We start from the raw sequence: 20,615 nt of genomic DNA, 5'->3' as shown, positions 1-20,615 counted from the left end.
TCCAGTACAAGCTGCTCTAAGAATCCATCTCGGAGGGACTCCACAAACTCCCTTTCTTGGGGTCCAGTACCAACCTGATTTTCCCAGTCTACCTGCATGTTGAAATCCCCCATAACAACTGTAGCATTACCTTTGTGACATGCCAATTTTAACTCTTGATTCAACTTCCACCCTACATCCAGACTACTGTTTGGGGGCCTGTAGATAACTCCCATTAGGGTCCTTCTACCCTTAGAATTTCTCAGCTCTATCCATACTGACTCTACGTCTCCTGATTCTATGTCACCCCTGTTCATTGTATTCTTCTTAGAGAATTTGCCTTTTCACTGCCTCTAGGCTTTGACTCATTGTGTTGGCCTCTGTCTGTCCAAATAGACACTGGATTTTGCAATTGGTTATTGCCCCAGCAGGCAGTATTATTCAAGGACAAAGCACGTTAGGCAGACCCCCTGATGGTTACTGCAAGTTAGCTTTTTAAAGGCATGAACTTTATGGACCTTTTCCCCTCTGATAATGGGCATGTTCCATCTTCATTCATCTGCAACCCTTTGCAAATTAACTGCTGTCTGGCGATTAATGGTCAAACCAGTGGGCCAAAGGGCTTATTTCTGTCCTGACTGTGACTCTGACTCTAGCTGCCCCCATTTTTTAGCTGTGATCCAGTCATATGTATTTTACGAGATGCTATGAATCTCATCTGTGTCTTGGTCTCATGCAGATGAGGACCCAATATAAATGATGTATTTGAGGAATCAACCACTGCTTATCCTATGGAAATATTCAGCCATACCAGGCAAGGTTGGCCCTACATGGAATATGTCAGGAGTAGTTAGGCAAAACTTCAGTGTTTGTCACCTGATCCAAATGGTTCAAGTTCGGGACACAGCAAAGGCAGCTCTTGTGGAAGAGTTGATCTTGTCTTTTCCTAAACTCAACTTAATTCACTTTCTTGGACCAGAGAATTACCGATGCAGGTTGTAATATACCTATTAGCTCTTCGTTATTGCATACATCCCATAGGTGGCTGATGCCTTCGCAAGGGTTGAGGTTGACTTTGGTGTCAGGTGAGAGGCCAATGCTGGAAATGTGCATTTTATGTTATGCAGTGACTTGCACTAAAGTTGTCGGCCTTAACCATTCAAATGCCGATGCAAGGTTTCCACCCGAAGCATCAACATTTCCATTCCCCCCACAGATGCTTCAGTAGATTGATTGTTGATTCAGATTCTAGCACTGGCAGTCTTTTGTGCCTCCAGTGTAAAACTTACTTTTGGTGTTATTGTCCTCTGGACCACATGGACCAGAACTCACATTTTAATAGTCTGCAGCCTGAATGCAATCAGAATTTTCAGATACCATTTGATTTGGTAATGTCAGTAGTATCACATTGACCAATCATGCAACCTGATGTCTACTAACAACTTCCTGCTGCTTCCCTTGCAGTTATGGCAACATCTTTGTCGATTTGCTTAACAATAAATGTGCCAATCTCCTGACTGAGTTACAACTGGTAGACGACGTGGAGCTCTCCACACCTCTAGTATTCAGAAGATTGCCTACGCTCTGTCACTGATGACAAACATGAGAATCCTTGAAGACCTCTCTCAATTGGTGCTATTTTCTGAGGTGGGGAGTGACTTCACACAAACCTGTCACTCCAAAAAGGAGCACAGATGAGAAATGTCACCAGGGTTTCTATGTTAATGATCTGGAAGGAATTAGGAGTTAGTTTTTTTAGGGCCAAATTCTATTTTCATTGAATTGTTTGACACTAAGTACCTTCAACTGGTTGACTGTTTTTTTTGGGGGGGGGTGGAGGGAGGTAACACTTATTTGACAGAAAATATTTGCAAAATTTATTTGCCAGCCTCCCTCCCCCAATTCCCTGAATCCCAGAGTGAGTTGGAACCCCCACCATTTTTTGATTCTGCAGAGCACCTACAATCAGTCCACAGTCAGGGGTGACAAGGATTTCACTGTTGTCTACCACTTCAACTCTCCAGCCCATTTCCACTTAGACCTATCAATCTGAGGTCTCCATTACAATGAGACCCAATACAAGTGGGCGTGTTGCAGCATTCTGGTCTCAATATCAAATTCTCCAAATTCAGTTAATGTGGTTTTGTCTACATCAAAATTGACCATTTCTGCTGTCACTCATCCACTTGTGACAGCCATACAGTTTTCCTCTCTCTGTGATATGATGGGCATGTCCTCTTATATTATATGGTCATGGCTTTGTTCATGTTATCACCCTCTAACTGTTCCCATTAACCCATCTGCAGTTCATGCCCATGACAACAGTGGCCTCACCCTTTTGCAGATACTCCTCTCCTATCAAATTCTTTCTTCTTCATCCTTAACCTTTCCCACGCACCTGGCTTTACCCAACACCTTCCATCTAGCTTCTTGCCCCTCACCCCACCACCTCCCTACTTCCCTCTCATTTCTGAAGAATGGTCTCGGCTCGGAACGTCGACTATTTACTCTTTTCCATAGATGCTGCCCGGCCTGCTGAGTTCCTCCAGCATCTTGTGCGTGTTGGTTCCATCCATCTTATTGTCTCTTTCCCAGTTCTGACTAAATGTTAACTCTGTTACTCTTTCCACAGATGTCGCCTGACCTTTATTTAGAGATATAGCACGGTAACAGGTCCTTCCAGACCAACAAGCCTGCATCACCCAGTTACACCCATGTGGCCAATTAACTTACTAACCTGTACGTCTTTGGAATGTGGGAGGAAACCAGAGCACCTGGAGGAAACCCACGTGGTCATGGGGAGAGCGTACAGACAGTGGCAGGAAATGTACCTGAGTCGCTGGTGCTGTGAAGCGTTGTGCTAACCACTACGCCACTGTGTCACCCCCTAAAACACTTGTTGAGCGTGTCCACCATCCTGTGTGTTTATTTAAAACACAGCATTAACCATCCAGCATTCCAGGTGTGCCAAAGCAATCCCGGCAGATTTGGTTATCTGGATACAGACGTGAGCACATTTGAATGTATGAATTAAGAGCCAGGAGTAAGCCATTCAGCCCCTCAAACCTACTCTTCTAGTTAATAAGATCACAGCTGATGTGATTCCAATTGCAGGATGGTGGGAACCCTGCTCTGATGCATATGCCATAGCCTCAAGATTCGGGGGAGTCGATTTAAGACAGAGATGAGGAGGAACTGCTTTTCCCAGAGAGTGGTGAATCTGTGGCACTCTCTGTCCAATGAAGCAGTGGAGGCTGCCTCAGTAAATTAGTTAAGACAAGGTTGGATATGTTTTTGCATAGTAGGAGAATTAAGAGTTATGGGGAAAAGACGGGTAGGTGGAGATGAGTCCATGGCCAAATCAGCCATGATCTTATTGAATGGCAGAGCAGGCTCGACGGGCCAGATGGCCAACTCCTGCTCCTATTTCTCATGTTCTTATGCCAGGAGATTTCGGTTCCATGTGGTATGGTGAGGAACCAATCTCGGCACTGTGCAGGCGGGTGACAGGACGATTGGCAAGTTACCAAGCCTGAGCAGCCACCTTCTGACTGGAAACAAAGGTAAGTCTCAGCCGTTGCTGCAGTAACTGCCAGCTGCTGGGTTCGATGATCCAGTGCTCTATACCGGTGCCAAAGCAGCCCATGAGCTTACTCATAGTAAATAACTGTTGCTTGTAATAAAAAAACTCGATACACAGTTATTACCGGGACACTTCAATGGATCCATTTAAATTAATGAGCTTCTTGGAATCTTGACCTGTTTCATGTCATTGTGTTCATGCTTACATTAAACATGGTTTAATAGAAGATTAACTGTTAATGTCCCATTTTCTCTCCAAAGTAACAGTAACTCATGATTGATCCTAAATGGGTTCCAAATTTATCTTTATCTGCTCTGCTTGGGTGGTTTTTGATTTCAAGCAGATTATTAATCTTTTGCATGTACAGTTAGTATGTTGGCAAGTGCCGAGAGGGTGAAGAGCAGGGAGGAACATAGAACAGTACAGCACAGTACACGGCCTTCAGTCCATGATGTTGTGGCGGCCTTTTAAACTACCCCAAGGTCAATCTAATCCTTCCCTCCCACAGAGCTTTCCAATTTTTCTTTCATCCATGTGCCTATCTAAGAGTTTTTTTCATGTTCCTAACATATCTGCCTCTACCACAACCCTGGCAGGGCATTCCATTCACTTCGCACTCTCTGTGTAGAAAGAACGTCTGCCTCTGAGATCCCTCACTTCCCACCAGGAGGGGAGTTAAGTCTTATAAAATATTTACCGAATGACTGAGGTTAAATTGCTCACAGGATGACTGCAGGCAAATCCAGTAAATAGCTAAATTATGGCCTATAAATTAGGGCTTGTAAATGCCATTGTCTTCGATGTACACAGAAGAGACCACAACATAGGTGTCAACCATACAGAGATTGGTTGTCGAATGTAGCCCTAGATTACAGTTTATGATAAAACTTCCAAGTGCAGGAAATCTAAAAGCAAAATATGGCAAAAATTCAAGTAAAGATTCCATAATTGATGTAGAGCACTCAGTATGTCCTTCTCCACTTTAAAACTAATCTTCCTTTCGTATGCTTTCTGTAGCTGTATCTGACCTGGGCAGCCTGATCAATAGCAGTGTCAAGGTCAAATTTGAGTCTATCGTCATCGATAAAAGCACATGTATGCACAGGTGCAACGAAAAACTTACTTGCAGCAGCATCGCAGGCACCTAGCATCATATAAGCAGCATTCCCAGAAAAGAAAAACAAAAAAAAAATAGGTTAAGTTAGATTAGATCAGCTTTATTTATCACTTGCACATCGAAACATACAGTGAAATGCATCATTTTGCATTAACAACCAACACAGTCTAGGAATGTGCTGGGGGCAGCCCACAAGTGTCAACATGCTTCTGGCATCAATATAGCATGTCCACAACTTACTGACCCATATCTCTTTGGTCACGGGAAGGACGTACAGACAGTGGCAGGAATTGAACTCCAATAGCTGTTGTTGTAAAGCATTACACTGTCTTATTAAACACACAGCTTTTACAAGACAGAACACAATTAGAACAAAGAAAGGTCCATTTTAATGCAACATGATCCAAGTGGCCATATAGTTGCTAAACTACAGTGATTAGGGTTGTGCCAGTTGGTTCAAGAACCAAATAATTGAAGGGAAGTAGCTGTTCCTGAAGTTGGAGGTGTGGGACTTCAGGCTTCTGTACCTCCTACCCAATGGTAGCTGCAAAAAGATGGGGGCATGGCCTGGAATGTGAGGTTCTTGGATGACAGTTGTTGCCTTCTTGAGGAAGCGACTCCTGTAGATTTTACCAATGTTGGGGAGGAATGCGCCCATGCTATAGAGTGCTAGACTTGTATCCCACACATCTCCCTCAACCACTTCTCAATACTGCTTGGCACTATGTAGTACTAATAACTATTGCAACCTCCATGAAAACACACAGCTTTCTGCTGAAACAGATTCAAATTAAAATGTGAAGCAAAATAAAAATCACCTTATAGTTGATTTTCCTGTGAGACTGCCAAGGAAACAAAGTGTTGCATATTTCTTGCATCCTTCACTGAAAATGAGAATCAGAATCAGGTTTGACATCACTAGCATATGTATCATGAAATTTGTTGTTCTCTGGCAGCAGTATGTTGCAATACATAATAATAAAAATATAAATTACAGAAAGTATATATACAGTAAAAGAAATAAGTAGTGCAGAAAGAGAGGGGAAAAATACTGAGGAAGTGTTCATGGATTCATTGTCCATTCAGAAATCTGGTGGCAGAGGGGAAGAAGCTGTTCCTGAAATGTTGAGTGTGTGTCTTTGGGCTCCTGTACCTCCTTCCTGATGGTAGCAATGAGAAGATGACCTGTCCTGGGTGATGTGGGGTCCCTAATGATGGATGCTGCCTTTATAAGGCATCGCCTTTTGAAGATGTCCTTGATGCTGGGCAGGCTAGTGCCGATGATGGAGCTAGCTAAGTTTGCAACATTTTCTGATCCTGAGCAGTGGCCCCTCCATATCAGACAGTGAATCAACAAGTTAGAAAGCTCGCCACGGTGCATCTGTAGAAATCTGCGAGTGTCTTTGGTGACATACCCATTCTCTTCAACCTCCTAATGAAATATAGCTGCTGTTGTGCCTTCTTTGTAATTGTATCAATATGTTGGGCCCAGGATAGATCTTCAGAGATGCTAACACCCAACTTGAAACTGTTCACCCTTTCCACTACTCGTCCCTCAATGAGGACTGGTGTGTGTTCCCTTGACTTCCCCTTCCCGAAGTCCACAGTCAGTTCCTTGGTCTTACTGACGTTGAGTGCAAGATTGTTGCTGTGACACCACTCAACCAGCTGATCGATCTCACTCCTGTACGCCCCCTCGTCACCATCTGAAATTCTGCCAACAATAATTGTGTCATCAGCAAATTCATAGATGCCATTTGATCTGTGCCTCGCCACAATCGTGGGTGTAGAGAGGGTAGAGCAGTGGGCTAAGAATGCATCCTTGAGTTGTGCCAGTGCTGATTGTCAGTGAGGAGGAGATGTTATTTCTCATCCGCACAGTCGGTGGTCTCACAGTGAGGAAATCAAGAATCTAGTTGCAGAGGGAGGTACAGAGGCCCAGATTTTGGAGTGTTTTGTCAGAACTGTAGGAATGATTGTGTTAAATGCTGAGTTGTAGTTAATAAGCAGCAGTCTGACGTTAAGTATTATTACTGTCCAAGTGATCCTGGGCTGAGTGGAGAGCCAGTGAGATGGCATCTGCTGTAGACCTACTGTGGCGAGAGGCAAATTGCAGTGGGTCCAGGAATTTGCTGAGGCAGGAGTTGATTTTAGCCATGACCAACCTCTCAAAGCACTTCATCACAGTAGATGTGAGTGCTACTGGACGATAGTCACTGAGGCAGCTCACCCTGTTCTTCTTGGGCATTGGTATCATTGTCACCCTTTTGAAATCTCCACCTGCAACGGTGAGAGATCGAAGACGTCCCTGAACACTCCCGCCAGTTGGTTGGCGCAGGTTTTCAGAGCCCTACCAGGTACTCCATCAGGGCCTGTCACCTTATGGAAGTTCACCCTCTTGAAAGATGTTCTAATGTCGGCCTCTGAGACAGAGATTACAGGGTCAGCAGATGCTGCAAGGATCTGCGCAGGTGTAGTTTTGTTTTCCCTTTCAAAGTGTGCATAAAAGGCATTGAGCTCATCTGGGAGTGAAGCATCCCAGACATTCATGATGTTACGTTTTGCTTTGTAGGAAGTAATGGCCTGCAAATCCAGCCAGAGTGGAAGTGTGTCGGATTCCATCTCTGACTTCAATCGCAATAGTTATTTTGCTCTTACAATAGCCTGCTGTAGGTTGTACCTGGACTTGTATAGTTTTGGATCGCCGGTTTTGAATGCCACAGACCTAGCCCTCAGCAAACTATGAATCTCCTGGTTCATCTACAGCTTTTGGTTTCGATATGTCTAGTATGCTCTGGAAGGCACACACTCATCTACGCAGTCCTAGATAAGTTGGTGGTAACTATGGCAAATTCATTCAGATTCAAAGACGAATCCATGAATATTGTCCAGTCCACCGGCTCAAAGCAGTCCTGTAAGCCTCAGGGTATGTTGTTTCGTGACTGTTGATTACATTGCCCAACTCCTCCAGAGCCTGCCTGACGATGGCCAGAGGTGGAATGTACACAGCTACCAGGATGATGGCAGAAAACTCCCCCAGCAGATAAAATGCAGATAAAGCTGTTAACTTTGTTCCCTTGACAGTAACTCGAGATCCAAGCTCAAAGTTAACATTGATAGAGAATGCTGCAACAAAGATAAAATTCGGGAATCTGCCTTTCTGCACTAAGTATGATGTTTTATTTGGCACATTCTCTCCTCCGCCACACCCCCCTGGTGATGGAAGAAATCATGCTTCAAGTATCACTAATTTAAAAAATGCACCTGTAGGATTCTGGATTTTTTTCTCCCCATTGATTTTGATTTTAAAGTCACCGGCCTTCTCCAGTGTAATTATGAATGTTCCTCAAATGAGGCAGCGACCCATACTCTGTGCTTTATATGAATTTTGATGTCCTCCTTTTGAAGGGCAGAAATACCAGCTGAAACTGAGAAAATGGAAAGCTGTACTATGCAGCGATAAAAGTTAATGCGGACATTCTTCAGTAATTGGCAAGTTAGTTAATGGAGAATGGGGCCTGGAGAATTTGGGGCGGTGCGGTAGCGTAGCAGTTATCAAAACGCTTTACAGTACCAGTGACCCGGGTTCAATTCCCTCTGCTGTCTGTAAGGAGTTTGTACGTTCTCCCTATGAATGCATGGATTTCCTTCAGGTGCTCTGGTTTCCTCCCACATTCCAAAGAGGTGCAAGTTAGTAGGTTAATTTGTCATATAGGTGTAATTAGGCTAATTAGTCATGTAGGTGTAATTGGGCAGTGGGGACTCCTTGGGCCAGAAGAGCATGTTACCTCATTGTATCTCTAAGAAAAACTGTCAAAGAAATGTTTTCTCTGATTCTTAGATAATCTCTAATCAATTACCCAAACTTTACAGGGAAGGTTTGAGTAATTTTCCTTACTGTGTATTTATAGCAAAAATAACCCAAAGTAAAGTTGATGGGCACGTGTAAGTTTCAGACTTGTAGGAAAGTGAGGAGAGTGCGATGGGGGCGAATGGGATTGCTCCCCATGAAACTACATGGTCCCAATGGGCTGAATGGCCTTCCTCTGTGCTATTATAAGTGTACGCATAAAATAATACATCACCTGAGTCTAGAAAGAGTCTGGTAATCAAGGTTTCAGCTAGCTGTGTGCATGTGTACATGTCAGGTACTGCTCTCCATGGGACAAGGTCATGTGAATAGGGTTAGAGAACTGGAAATAACATCAGAGTGATTTAACATGTTAATCAATTTCTTATCAAAAGATTTCAACATCTGAGTTTAGACTTAATTGCCTGGAACTTTAATTGGATAATACTGTTTCCTCTTAATCCAATTGGAAATAGATTTTTTTTTGGAATTGAAATACGATAGTGAGTGCTTTTCCTCTGAAAGGTTCTTGGCCCAAAGCATTGACTATTTATTTCCTCTCCATAGATACTGACCTGCTGAGTTCCTCCAGCCTTTTGTGTGTGTGTTGCTCTGGATTTCCAGCATCTGCAGAACATCTTGTGTTTGTGACTATTTTTCCTGAACATTTTCACCGGGAGAATTCACCTGAACACTTCCTGTTATTAGTTCCTTGGGATCCTGTCATGATCCCTGTGTCAGAGTTGCATGGGATGAAATGATTTTTTGTGCAGCATTCCTCTTGGAGCATTGCGGGACAACTTGGAGTATGTTGTCCTGTGGTGCTGGTCCCAGTCATACTTTCTGGACAGGATTGCCTTCTTGTGTTGATTTTGGAGTCGGGTAAAATAAAAAACTTATTTCCTTTTGTCACGTGATCGGCAACAATGAATATAGAATTGAGTCAGGTTTTATAAAAACAATCACACATTTATTAAACTCTGCTCAATATTAAAAAAAAACAAATGAAAATCTTAACCAGAAGTAAACTGCTATGCGGCCATTTAAAAAACCGCCAATCAGTACTAGTTCTTAAAGCGATAAATGCGAAAACAGTTCTTAAAGTGGTAAATTCAAACACAGTTCTTAGAATGGTAAATTTGAAAGTCCAAGAGATTTATACAGTCAATTAGGAGAGACTTTCCTGAAGTAAAGAATTCCCCGAAGACGCGACGTTACTGCTGATCCCAGCTGGATCCTGCCTTGTCCGCAGGATTCACAACGATGGAAATAAAACAGTTTAAAGGCACTGGCCTTTCCCTCTGGATACTAGATACTGCACAGCCTTTTCTGCTGCTTTTAGCAGAGGCTATCTCATGCAGATCACTCTTTCTTGAATGAATTCAATAATGGTCGATCCTTTCAACCGTCGAACGACTCCTTCAGGTTCCCGTCTTCACTCTTCAATATTACTGAAAAGGTACATCAACAAATCTGGCAGCTATTGGTTAAACTGCCGGCCCAACACTTTTGTACCTTACAATGGAACATAAAACTCCGTTTTAAATCAAAACTGCGTCATAAGGCCAATACGCAGTGGAGCGGAGTATTTGGCTGACGTTCTAACTGGAAAACTAACTGCGTCACCCCAGGGGTCTCCTTTTATACCCGTGGTGAATATGTCATCATGTGACCTCATGTCAGCGGGAAAATTACATCAGGTGACCTCCAAAAGACCATTACATCATGCTCGTCAGCTACTCAATTACATCATGGCCATAAGACAGTCACAAGATATCCATGAGGTATGTAACACTTTATCTGTGAATTTCCTCCATAACCACATTGAAACAATCCCCAGTCTCCAGATCGATTAAAGATTAGCTGTATTTGTCACAGGTATATCGAAACATACGAGGATATTTGATTGCAGGAGAGGTCAGGACTAGAGTGAGCTCAAAGCAGTGGTGCAGCAGTTAGCATTGCCACTTCACCACTTTAAGGACCTGAGCAGGATCCTGAACTTTGGTGCTGTCTTTATGGAGATTGTATGTCTGCCTTGTGACCATGCAGGTTTGCCTGGGAGCTCTGGTCTCAAACCATATTCTAAAGATGTGCAAGTAGGTTAATTGTCTACTGTAAATTATCCCTTGGTGTAGGTAAGTGACAAAAGAACCAAATGGGAAAATAGGGAAAATAAGGATTGGTGGAATAGGTCCAATGGGATTGCTTGGCTGGGAGGCATCATGGAGACTTGTGGGCCAAAAGAGCTCACTCTGTGTCAAAGAAAAGGAGATGAAAGATTAGCATTATTGTCACATGTACCTCCAAACATCGAAACATGCAGTGAAATGCATTGTTTGTGTCAAATCAAATCAGTGAGGATGTGTGTGTCTGCGTTTGTGTGTGGGGGAGGGGGGTAGCCCACATATATTGCCATACTTCCCACACCAACATAGCATGCCCACCACTTAACCTGTACATCTTTGGTACGTGGGAGGAAACCCACCCAGTCATGGGGAGAATGTACAAACTCCTTACAGGCAGCAGTGGGAATCAAACCCCGATCTGTGATCATGGACGTTGCTAACCGCTACTGTGCTGCCCTTTGGTTCATAAACAACATGTGTTTATGCCGCATTTAAGAAAGAAATGTCCCAAGCCACTTTCAGTAGATGTGAACTGACATAGTTAATAGTGTAGGTAAAGAGGGACGTGAGCCACAACTTCCTCTCTCGTTAAGTCAATCTCTTCCCCTGTTGGATAAACAATTGCAACAGCATTATGTTCAAACACCAAGGTTACTTATCTCCATCTGTTTGACAAGGTTCACCTTTAGTTTCTAGCTTGGTCCCATTGCTACTAAAATGCTTATCCATAGTTTTGTCTGAGCTCTGCAATGCTTGATATCTTAAAATCAAATCTTCTCAAAGACAATTAGAGATGGGCAGTAAAGTCCAATGAGGCAAGCGACAAACTCCAATTCAGCCAGAGCCCTTATACTTGGATAATAAGTGTACTCTGAACTTTAGCTGTCACAATCTTCTTCCTCGTAACTCCCATTGATCCAAGCGCTTCTGCCCACGCAGAGATTTCAAAATCTTTATTTTTTTTAAACCCTCAGTTGGCTTTATTCATTCAGCAATCATGTCCATAATTTTCATTTTGGAATGGTCTCTGAACCCCTTTGCTGTCTACATTTCTTTGCACACACTTCTAGGAGCTGCCTCTAATCTTTTAAACACAGAGCGTAGAACAGCACAGCACAGTACAGCCTCTTCAGCCCACGACCTTTGAACCAAGATCAATCTAACACTTCCCTCCCATGTAACACTCCATTTTTGCTCCATCCGCCGAAGAGTCTCTTATATCTCCCTAATGCATCCACCCCCTACCACAACCCCGGCACTTACAACTCTCTGTATTTAAAAAACCTACCTCTGAAATCATTCCCCCCGCCAATACTTTCCTCCAATCACCTTCAAGTTATGTCCTTTCATATTAGCCATTGCCAGCTGGCTGTCTATTCTATTCATGCAGCTTATCATATTACATGCTTCTAATGACCTATACACCTCTGTCAAGTGGCCTCTCATCCTCCTTCGCTCCAGGAGGAAAGCCCTAGCTCGCTCAAACTAACCTTCTAACTTGTCTGAGGTATCCATCTTCATTTTGTATGACACCTCACAATATTTGCAGTGTGGAACCAAACAGGCGAAAATGTTTAGTATGAGGGAATTGAATTTATCTTATTGTGCTAAGCATGGCTAGACTTTGAATTGTTTACAGTCTTTGTGGCACCATAGCCTTGAATTATTTTGGGGATTTTGGGAACGGGCTGTTCAGTTTTGTTTTCACCATCTCTCTCATGATATTTGTTTGCAGTGACTTGTGAGTGCTACATAGGCAAACGAGCTTGTCAAGCAGGATAGTTAATTAGCATAAGATTGAAAAAAGTACCCCTTGCAGACATCAGCCATTTGATGTGTCACTTTAATAGAATGTAGTGAAGAGAGTTTGCTAGGACTGCGGTAGCAGTTAAAATCTGGTGTCAAGAATGTTATAAAACAAGCCCCAGCAATAAAAACTAAATTGATTTTCCTCTATCACAATCAAATATTGGAAAAAAAATAAAAATAACCTCTTCTCATCGGATTGCTGACAGGTGGTAAAGATGGGCTCCCTCACCTCTGCCCCTCTGACCCTCAACACAGGTGCCCCACAGGGTTGTGTTCTGTGTCCCCTTCTCTACTCCCTTTACACCCACGACTGTACTGCCCCACACAGCTCCAATCTGCTGATCAAATTCGCAGATGACAGGACTTTGATCAGCCTTATTTCTCGTGGTGATGAGACAGCCTACAGAGGAGATGTTGACACCCTGACACAGTGGTGCCAGGATAACAACCTCTCCCTCAACGTCCAAAAAACAGAAGAGCTGATTGTGGATTACAGGAGGAACGGAGACAGGCTCACCCCGATTAACATCATTGGGACTGCAGTTGAGAGGGTGATTAGTTTCAAGTTCCTCGGTACACACATCACTGAAGATCTCACCTGGACCGTACACACTGGCTGTGTGGCAAAAAAAACACACAGCAGCATCCCTTCAATCTCAGGCGACTGAAGAAGTTCAGCATGAGCCACCAAATCCTCAAGACCTTCTACAGGGGCACCATTGAGAACATCCTGACTGGCTGTATCACTGCCTGGCACGGGAACTACACCAACCTTGATCATTGGGCACTGCAGAGAGTGGTACAGACAGCCCAGCGCATCTGTGGATGTGAACCTCCCTCCATTGAGGACACTTACAGCAGCAGGTGCAGAAAGAAGGCCAGAAAGATCATCAGGGACACCAGTCACCCCAAACATAAACTGTTTCAGCTGCTTCTGTCTGGCAAACAGTACTGCAGCATTAAACCAGGACCAACAGGCTACGGCTTCTTTCTACAAGCCATCAGACGTATAAATTCATGTCTGTACATTGCGCCGGAGTCATAATGCAAAGATTTTTACTCCCTCACATTGTGGGATGGATGTAAGATTTAAATAAGTTCATTCACTCTGTGCCTCAAATACATTGTGATCTCAGGACACCAACTCCTACCCCAGTGATGGTCTGAAATTGAAGTGGACTTCCCTCAGCCTTGGTGTCATGCTTAACCCCCAGCTGAGCTTTCTTAAACGATTCGCTGAAGGTTAACTTGCAGGTTGAGTTGATGGTAAGGCAGGTGAATGTAATGTTAGCAATCATTTTGAGAGGACTAGAATATAAAAGCAAGGGTGTGATGTTGAGGCTTTATAAGACATTGGTCAGACCACACCTGGAATACGGTAAGCAGTTTTGAGCCCCTTATCTACGGAAGGATATGCTGGACTTTGGAGAGGGTTCAAAGAAGGCTCACAAGAATGATACCGGGAATGAAAGAGTTAACGTATAAGGAGTGTTTGATGGCCCTAGGCCTGTACTTGTTGGAATTTCAAAGGATGAGAGGGAACCTCATTGAAAATAATTGAATATGAGGGGTGATTGATAAGTTCGTGCCCTAAGGTAGAGGGAGTCAATTTCAGAAAACCCAGCACATTTATTTTTAACATAGTCCCCTCCTACATGTACACACTTCGTCCAGCAGTCGTGGAGCATACGGATCCCTTCTTTGTAGAAGTGGTCCACAGCAGGGGTGATTGATAAGTTTGTGGCCTAAGGTAGAAGGAGATGAGTTATACAGCTCTCGTTACATGCACGTGCAGTTCAACTCTTTGAGTGATAATACAGAAAGTTTGAAGTTAATAACTCATCTCCTTCTACTTTAGGCCATGAACTTATCAATCACCCCTGCTGTGGATCACTTTCTGGAGGTCCAAGACGCCGACCTCTACAAAGAAGGGATCCGTATGCTCCATGACCGCTGGACTAAGTGTGTAAATGTAGGAAAAATAAATGTGCTAGGTTTTCTAAAATTGACTCCTTCTACCTTAAGACACGAACTTATCAATCATCCCCCGTAGAGTAGACATGGAGTGGATGTTTCTTTTAGTGGGTGACTCTAGGACCAGAGGACAGAGTCTCAGAGTACAAGGACATCCCTTTAGAACAGAGATGAGAAACAATTTCTTTGCCAGAGGGTGTTGAATCTGTGGAATTCATTGCCACCGATGGTCATGGAGAGCAAGTGACTGGTATATTTAAAGTGGAGGTCGATAGGTTCTAGATAATAATAAAGCCATGATATATTGGTGGAGCAGGCTCAATGGGCCGAATGGTCTTATGGTCTTTTGTCTCACCCCTAACACTACCTAGTCACACCTCTGTAACATCATCTGTCTCTACTCTGCCTTAACTCACACATTGCCAGAACCCAAGTCCATGCTTCTGTGAGATGTAGACTGAACAAATGTACTGAACTCCAAGTCAGCCAGCATATTCTGCTCTCTGTAAAACTGAAGCTATCCCAAATATTTGCTGCCCCTCATTCCTAATGTACGCCATCTGGTTCATTCAGGGTATATTAGCCCTCTAGGTTGCTAATATACATTACCTTCAAATTTAAAAAGCATTCATTTTAAAGTTCTCATCCTTGTTTTCAAATCCTTCCATGGTCTTACCTCTCTCTACACTCCTCTAGCCCCCTAACTTCTCCAATTCTGCCCCCCTACCCTTCTGTAAATGTAATCGCTCCAGCTTTTTGCCTTCAGAATGGCACCTTCAGCTGTCCTTAATTTTCTGTCTAAATCTCCCCCAACCCCTCTACCTTTCTCAATTCTTTTAGACTCTCCATTAGACTTTCTTCCTGACTGAGTCTTTGATCATTGTTTGAACACATGGCTTGCTCGCCTGGGACATTGCTGTCAAGTTAATGATGCTTTCTTAAAGTAGTTCCAAATCAACGAAAACTGCAGATTCTGGGAACCTGAAAGAAAGAAGCACTGGAAATGCTCGGCAGGTAAGGCAGTATCTGTGGAGAGAGAAAGAAGAATTAACATTTTAGACCATTGGTCCTTTATCAGATCTGGAAAAGTAAGAAAACAAGTGTGTTCTGGGTTGCAAGTGTTGGAGGGAACAAAGCAATGTCTGTGATAGTGCGTAGAACAAGGTTGTCCTGGTGAGACAATTCTTAAGGGGTCATCTGATGCACAGGAAGGGACAATTAGAGAGAGAATTTAAGTATTTTGTAAGTTGCTGCTGTTGTCCTTTAGTGTAAACCAATGACCTCCATGAATGTTTGCTAACATCTCAGCACACAACATTGCTAAATTCTGTGTTTATCCACCTGTGTGTGGGCATTTTAAAATTTGCTGAATTTTCAATACGCCTAAGTACACTTCAAGCCCAGCTACCTGCACTCCAGGACAATTAACAGATGTCAAAAATTAAACTGTATAAAGAAAACAGAAGCTGAAAATGGGGGCAATCTGAAATGGAAATCAAAAATACTAAACACAAAGCAGCAAAACGTCTGTATTGAGTGAAGACGAAACCTATTGGAAATCTGTTGTTTTAACCAATTTACAGTTGTCGCGTTGGTCCTTTGCACAATTCAGGTATTTTCATGCTTCTGAAATCCAATCGATTAGAATTTATCTTTGCCATTTTGGTTAGTTTTAGTTTGCTTCCCCTAGTTAATTGTAGAGAATAAAGTATGTAAGGGGGGTGGTACAGTAGAAGAGCTGTTAGCGTAATGCTTTACAGCACCACCAATCGTTAGTTGGGGTTCACTAACTGCTGTCTGTAATGAGTCAGTATGTTCTCCTCATGACCGTGTGGGTTTCCTCAAGCTGCTGCGGTTTCCTCAAGCTGCTGCAGTTTCCTCCCACATTCCGTAGAAGTACAGTTAGGGTTAATGAATTGTAGGCATGCTATGCTGGCACCAGTAGCGTGGCAGCCCTTGACAGCTACCCTGCACATCATCAATGCAAATGACGTATTTCACTGTATGTTTCGATGTAAGTGTAACAAATAAAGATAACCTTTAATCTTTTATGTACGTATTTTGATCGGTCTGTAAAGGGATCTTATTCTTTAGATAATTGCCCTTTAAGAGGTCGATCAATACTCACTGCCTCTAGGAACTTCATGGACAGAAAAATGCCTGACAACGTTTAAGCTCCAGAGCTCTATTTACGAACCCACAGTGGAGCACAGTGCCAACAATTCATTATATTGCAAGCAAATATCACAGTTTGCCTATAAAGGTTCCTGACTACCAGTAAAGGTTTGTAAGATTGAGAGGACCTCAGAAATATTTTTATCTCCAACATTCTCCATCACCTAAGATCAGAAGCTCAGAATATAAGACCATACAACATAGGAGCAGAATTAGGCCATTCAGCCCATTGAGTCTGCTTCGCCATTCCATCGTGGCTGATCCCAGATCCCACTCAACCCATACACCTGCCTTCTTACCATTTTCTTTGATGCCCTGATCGAACAGGAAACTATCAACTTCCGCTTTAGGTATACCCACGGACTTGGCCTCCACCGCAGTCTGTGGTAGACCATTCCACAGATTCACTACTCTCTAGCTAAAAATATTCCTCCTTACCTCTGTTCTAAAAGGTCACTCCTCAATTTTGAGGCTGTGTCCTCGAGTTCTGGATACCCCCTACGATAGGAAGCATCCTCTCCACATCCACCCTATCTCGTCCTTTCAACATTCGGTAGGTTTCAATGTGATCCCCATGCATTCTTCTAAACTCCAGTGAGCACAGACCCAAAGCTGCTAAATGCTTCTCATATGTTAACCCCTTCATTCCTGGAATCATCCTCGTGAACCTCCTCTGGACTCTCTCCAATGACAACACATCCTTTCTGAGATATGAGGCCTAAAACTGTTGACAATACTCCAAATGCAGCCTGACTAATGTTTTATAAAGTCTCAGCATTATCTCCTTGCTTTTATATTCTATTCTCCATGAAATAAATGCCGACATTGCATTTGCCTTCTTCACACAAACTCAACCTGTAAATTAACCCCCTGGGAGTCTTGCACGAGTACTCCTAAGTCGCTCTGCACCTCTCCCCATTTAGATAATAGTCTGCACTATTGTTCATTTTACCAGAATGCACTATCATACATTTTGCAACACTCTATCCTATTTGCCACTTATTTGCTCATTCTTCCAATTTGTCTAAGTGCTGCTGCAATCACATTGCTTTCTCAGCACTACCTACCCCTCCACCTATCTTCATATCATCTGCAACTTTTGCCACAAAGCCATCGATTCCATTATCTCAATCATTGACAAACAATGTGAAAAGTAGCGGTCCCAATATTGACTCCTGAGGAACATCGGTAGTCACCAGCAGCCAACCAGAAAAGGCCCCTTTCATTCCCAATCGCTGCCTCCTGCCTGCAGCCATTCCTCTATCCATGCCAGTATCTTTCCTGTAATGCCATAGGATTTTATCTTGTTAAGTAGTCTCATGTGTGGCACCTTATCAAATGTCTTCTGAAAATCCAAGTAAATGACACCCACTGCCTCTCCTTTGTCCACCCTGCTTGTTACTTCCTTGAAGAACTCCAACAGATTTGTCAGGCAAGATTTCCCTTTAACAGAAACCACGCTGACTTTGACTTATTTTATCATTAGTCTCCAAGTACCTCAAAAACTCATCCTTAATAATAGACCCCAACACTTTCCCAACCACTGAGGTTAGACTAACTGGTTCATAATCTCAAGCAACACACATCAAAGTTGCTGGTGAACGCAGCAGGCCAAGCAGCATTTCTAGGAAGAGGTACTGTCGACGTTTCAGGCCGAGACCCTTCGTCAGGACTAACTGAAGGAAGAGTTAGTAAGAGATTTGAAAGTGGGAGGGGGAGGGGGAGATCCAAAATGATAGGAGAAGACAGGAGGGGGAGGGATGGAGCCAAGAGCTGGACAGGTGATTGGCAAAAGGGGATACGAGAGGATCATGGGACAGGAGGTCCGGGAAGAACGACAAGGGGGGGGGGCCAGAGGATGGGCAAGGGGTATAGTCAGAGGGACAGAGGGAGAAAAAGGAGAGAGAGAGAAAGAATGTGTGTATAAAAATAAGTAACAGATGGGGTACGAGGGGGACATGGGGCATTAGCGGAAGTTAGAGAAGTCGATGTTCATGCCATCAGGTTGGAGGCTACCCAGACGGAATATAAGGTGTTGTTCCTCCAACCTGAGTGTGGCTTCATCTTTACAGTAGAGGAGGCCGTGGATAGACATATCAGAATGGGAATGGGATGTGGAATTAAAATGTGTGGCCACTGGGAGATCCTGCTTTCTCTGGCAGACAGAGCGTAGGTGTTCAGCAAAGCGGTCTCCCAGTCTGCGTCGGGTCTCGCCAATATATAAAAGGCCACATCGGGAGCACCGGACGCAGTATATCACCCCAGCCGACTCACAGGTGAAGTGTTGCCTCACCTGGAAGGACTGTTTGGGGCCCTGAATGGTGGTAAGGGAGGAAGTGTAAGGGCATGTGTAGCACTTGTTCCGCTTACACGGATAAGTGCCAGGAGGGAGATCAGTGGGGAGGGATGGGGGGGACGAATGGACAAGGGAGTTGCGTAGGGAGCAATCCCTGCGGAATGCAGAGAGAGCCGGGGAGGGAAAAGTGTGCTTAGTGGTGGGATCCCGTTGGAGGTGGCGGAAGTTACAGAGAATAATATGTTGGAACTGGAGGCTGGTGGGGTGGTAGGTGAGGACCAGGGGAATCCTATTCCTAGTGGGGTGGCGGGAGGATGGAGTGAGAGCAGATGTACGTGAAATGGGGGAGATGCATTTAAGAGCAGAGTTGATAGTGGAGGAAGGGAAGCCCCTTTCTTTAAAAAAGGAAGACATCTCCCTCGTCCTAGAATGAAAAGCCTCATCCTGAGAGCAGATGCGGCGGAGACGGAGGAATTGCGAGAAGGGGATGGCGTTTTTGCAAGAGACAGGGTGAGAAGAGGAATAGTCCAGATAGCTGTGAGAGTCAGTAGGTTTATAGTAGACATCAGTGGATAAGCTGTCTCCAGAGACAGCGACAGAAAGATCTAGAAAGAGGAGGGAGGTGTCGGAAATGGACCAGGTAAACTTGAGGGCAGGGTGAAAGTTGGAGGCAAAATTAATAATGTCAACAAGCTCAGCATGCGTGCAGGAAGCAGCGCCAATGCAGTCGTCGATGTAGCGAAGGAAAAGTCGGGGACAGATACCAGAATAGGCACAGAACATAGATTGTTTCACAAAGCCAACAAAAAGGCAGGCATAGCTAGGACCCATACGGGTGCCCATAGCTACACCTTTAGTTTGGAGGAAGTGGGAGGAGCCAAAGGAGAAATTATTAAGAGTAAGGACTAATTCCGCTAGACGGAGCAGAGTGGTGGTAGAGGGGAACTGATTAGGTCTGGAATCCAAAAAGAAGCGTAGAGCTTTGAGACCTTCCTGATGGGGGATGGAAGTATATAGGGACTGGACATCCATGGTGAAAATAAAGCGGTGGGGGCCAGGGAACTTAAAATCATCGAAAAGTTTAAGAGCGTGAGAAGTGTCACGAACATAGGTCGGAAGGGATTGAACAAGGGGGGATAAAACCGTGTCGAGGTATGCAGAAACGAGTTCGGTGGGGCAGGAGCAAGCTGAGACAATAGATCGGCCAGGACAGGCAGGTTTGTGGATCTTGGGTAGGAGGTAGAAATGGGAAGTGCAAGGTGTGGGAACTATAAGTTTGGTAGCAGTGGATGGGAGATCCCCTTGGGTAGGAGGTAGAAACGGGAAGTGCGAGGTGTGGGAACTATAAGGTTGGTAGCAGTGGATGGGAGGTCCCTTCGTCTCTGCTGCATCTGCTCTCAGGATGAGGCTTTTCATTCTAGGACGAGGGAGATGTCTTCCTTTTTTAAAGAAAGGGGCTTCCCTTCCTCCACTATCAACTCTGCTCTTAAACGCATCTCCCCCATTTCACGTACATCTGCTCTCACTCCATCCTCCCGCCACCCCACTAGGAATAGAGTTCCCTTGGTCCTCACCTACCACCCCACCAGCCTCCGGGTCCAACAGATTATTCTCCGTAACTTCCGCCACCTCCAACGGGATCCCACCACTAAGCACATCTTTCCCTCCCCCCCTCTCTCTGCATTCCGCAGGGATCGCTCCCT

Source organism: Mobula birostris, chromosome X, assembly GCF_030028105.1.
Source record: "Mobula birostris isolate sMobBir1 chromosome X, sMobBir1.hap1, whole genome shotgun sequence".
Lineage (NCBI taxonomy): Eukaryota > Metazoa > Chordata > Chondrichthyes > Myliobatiformes > Myliobatidae > Mobula > Mobula birostris.
The sequence above is the reverse complement of the archived record's forward strand: the minus strand, read 5'-3'. Positions refer to the sequence as shown.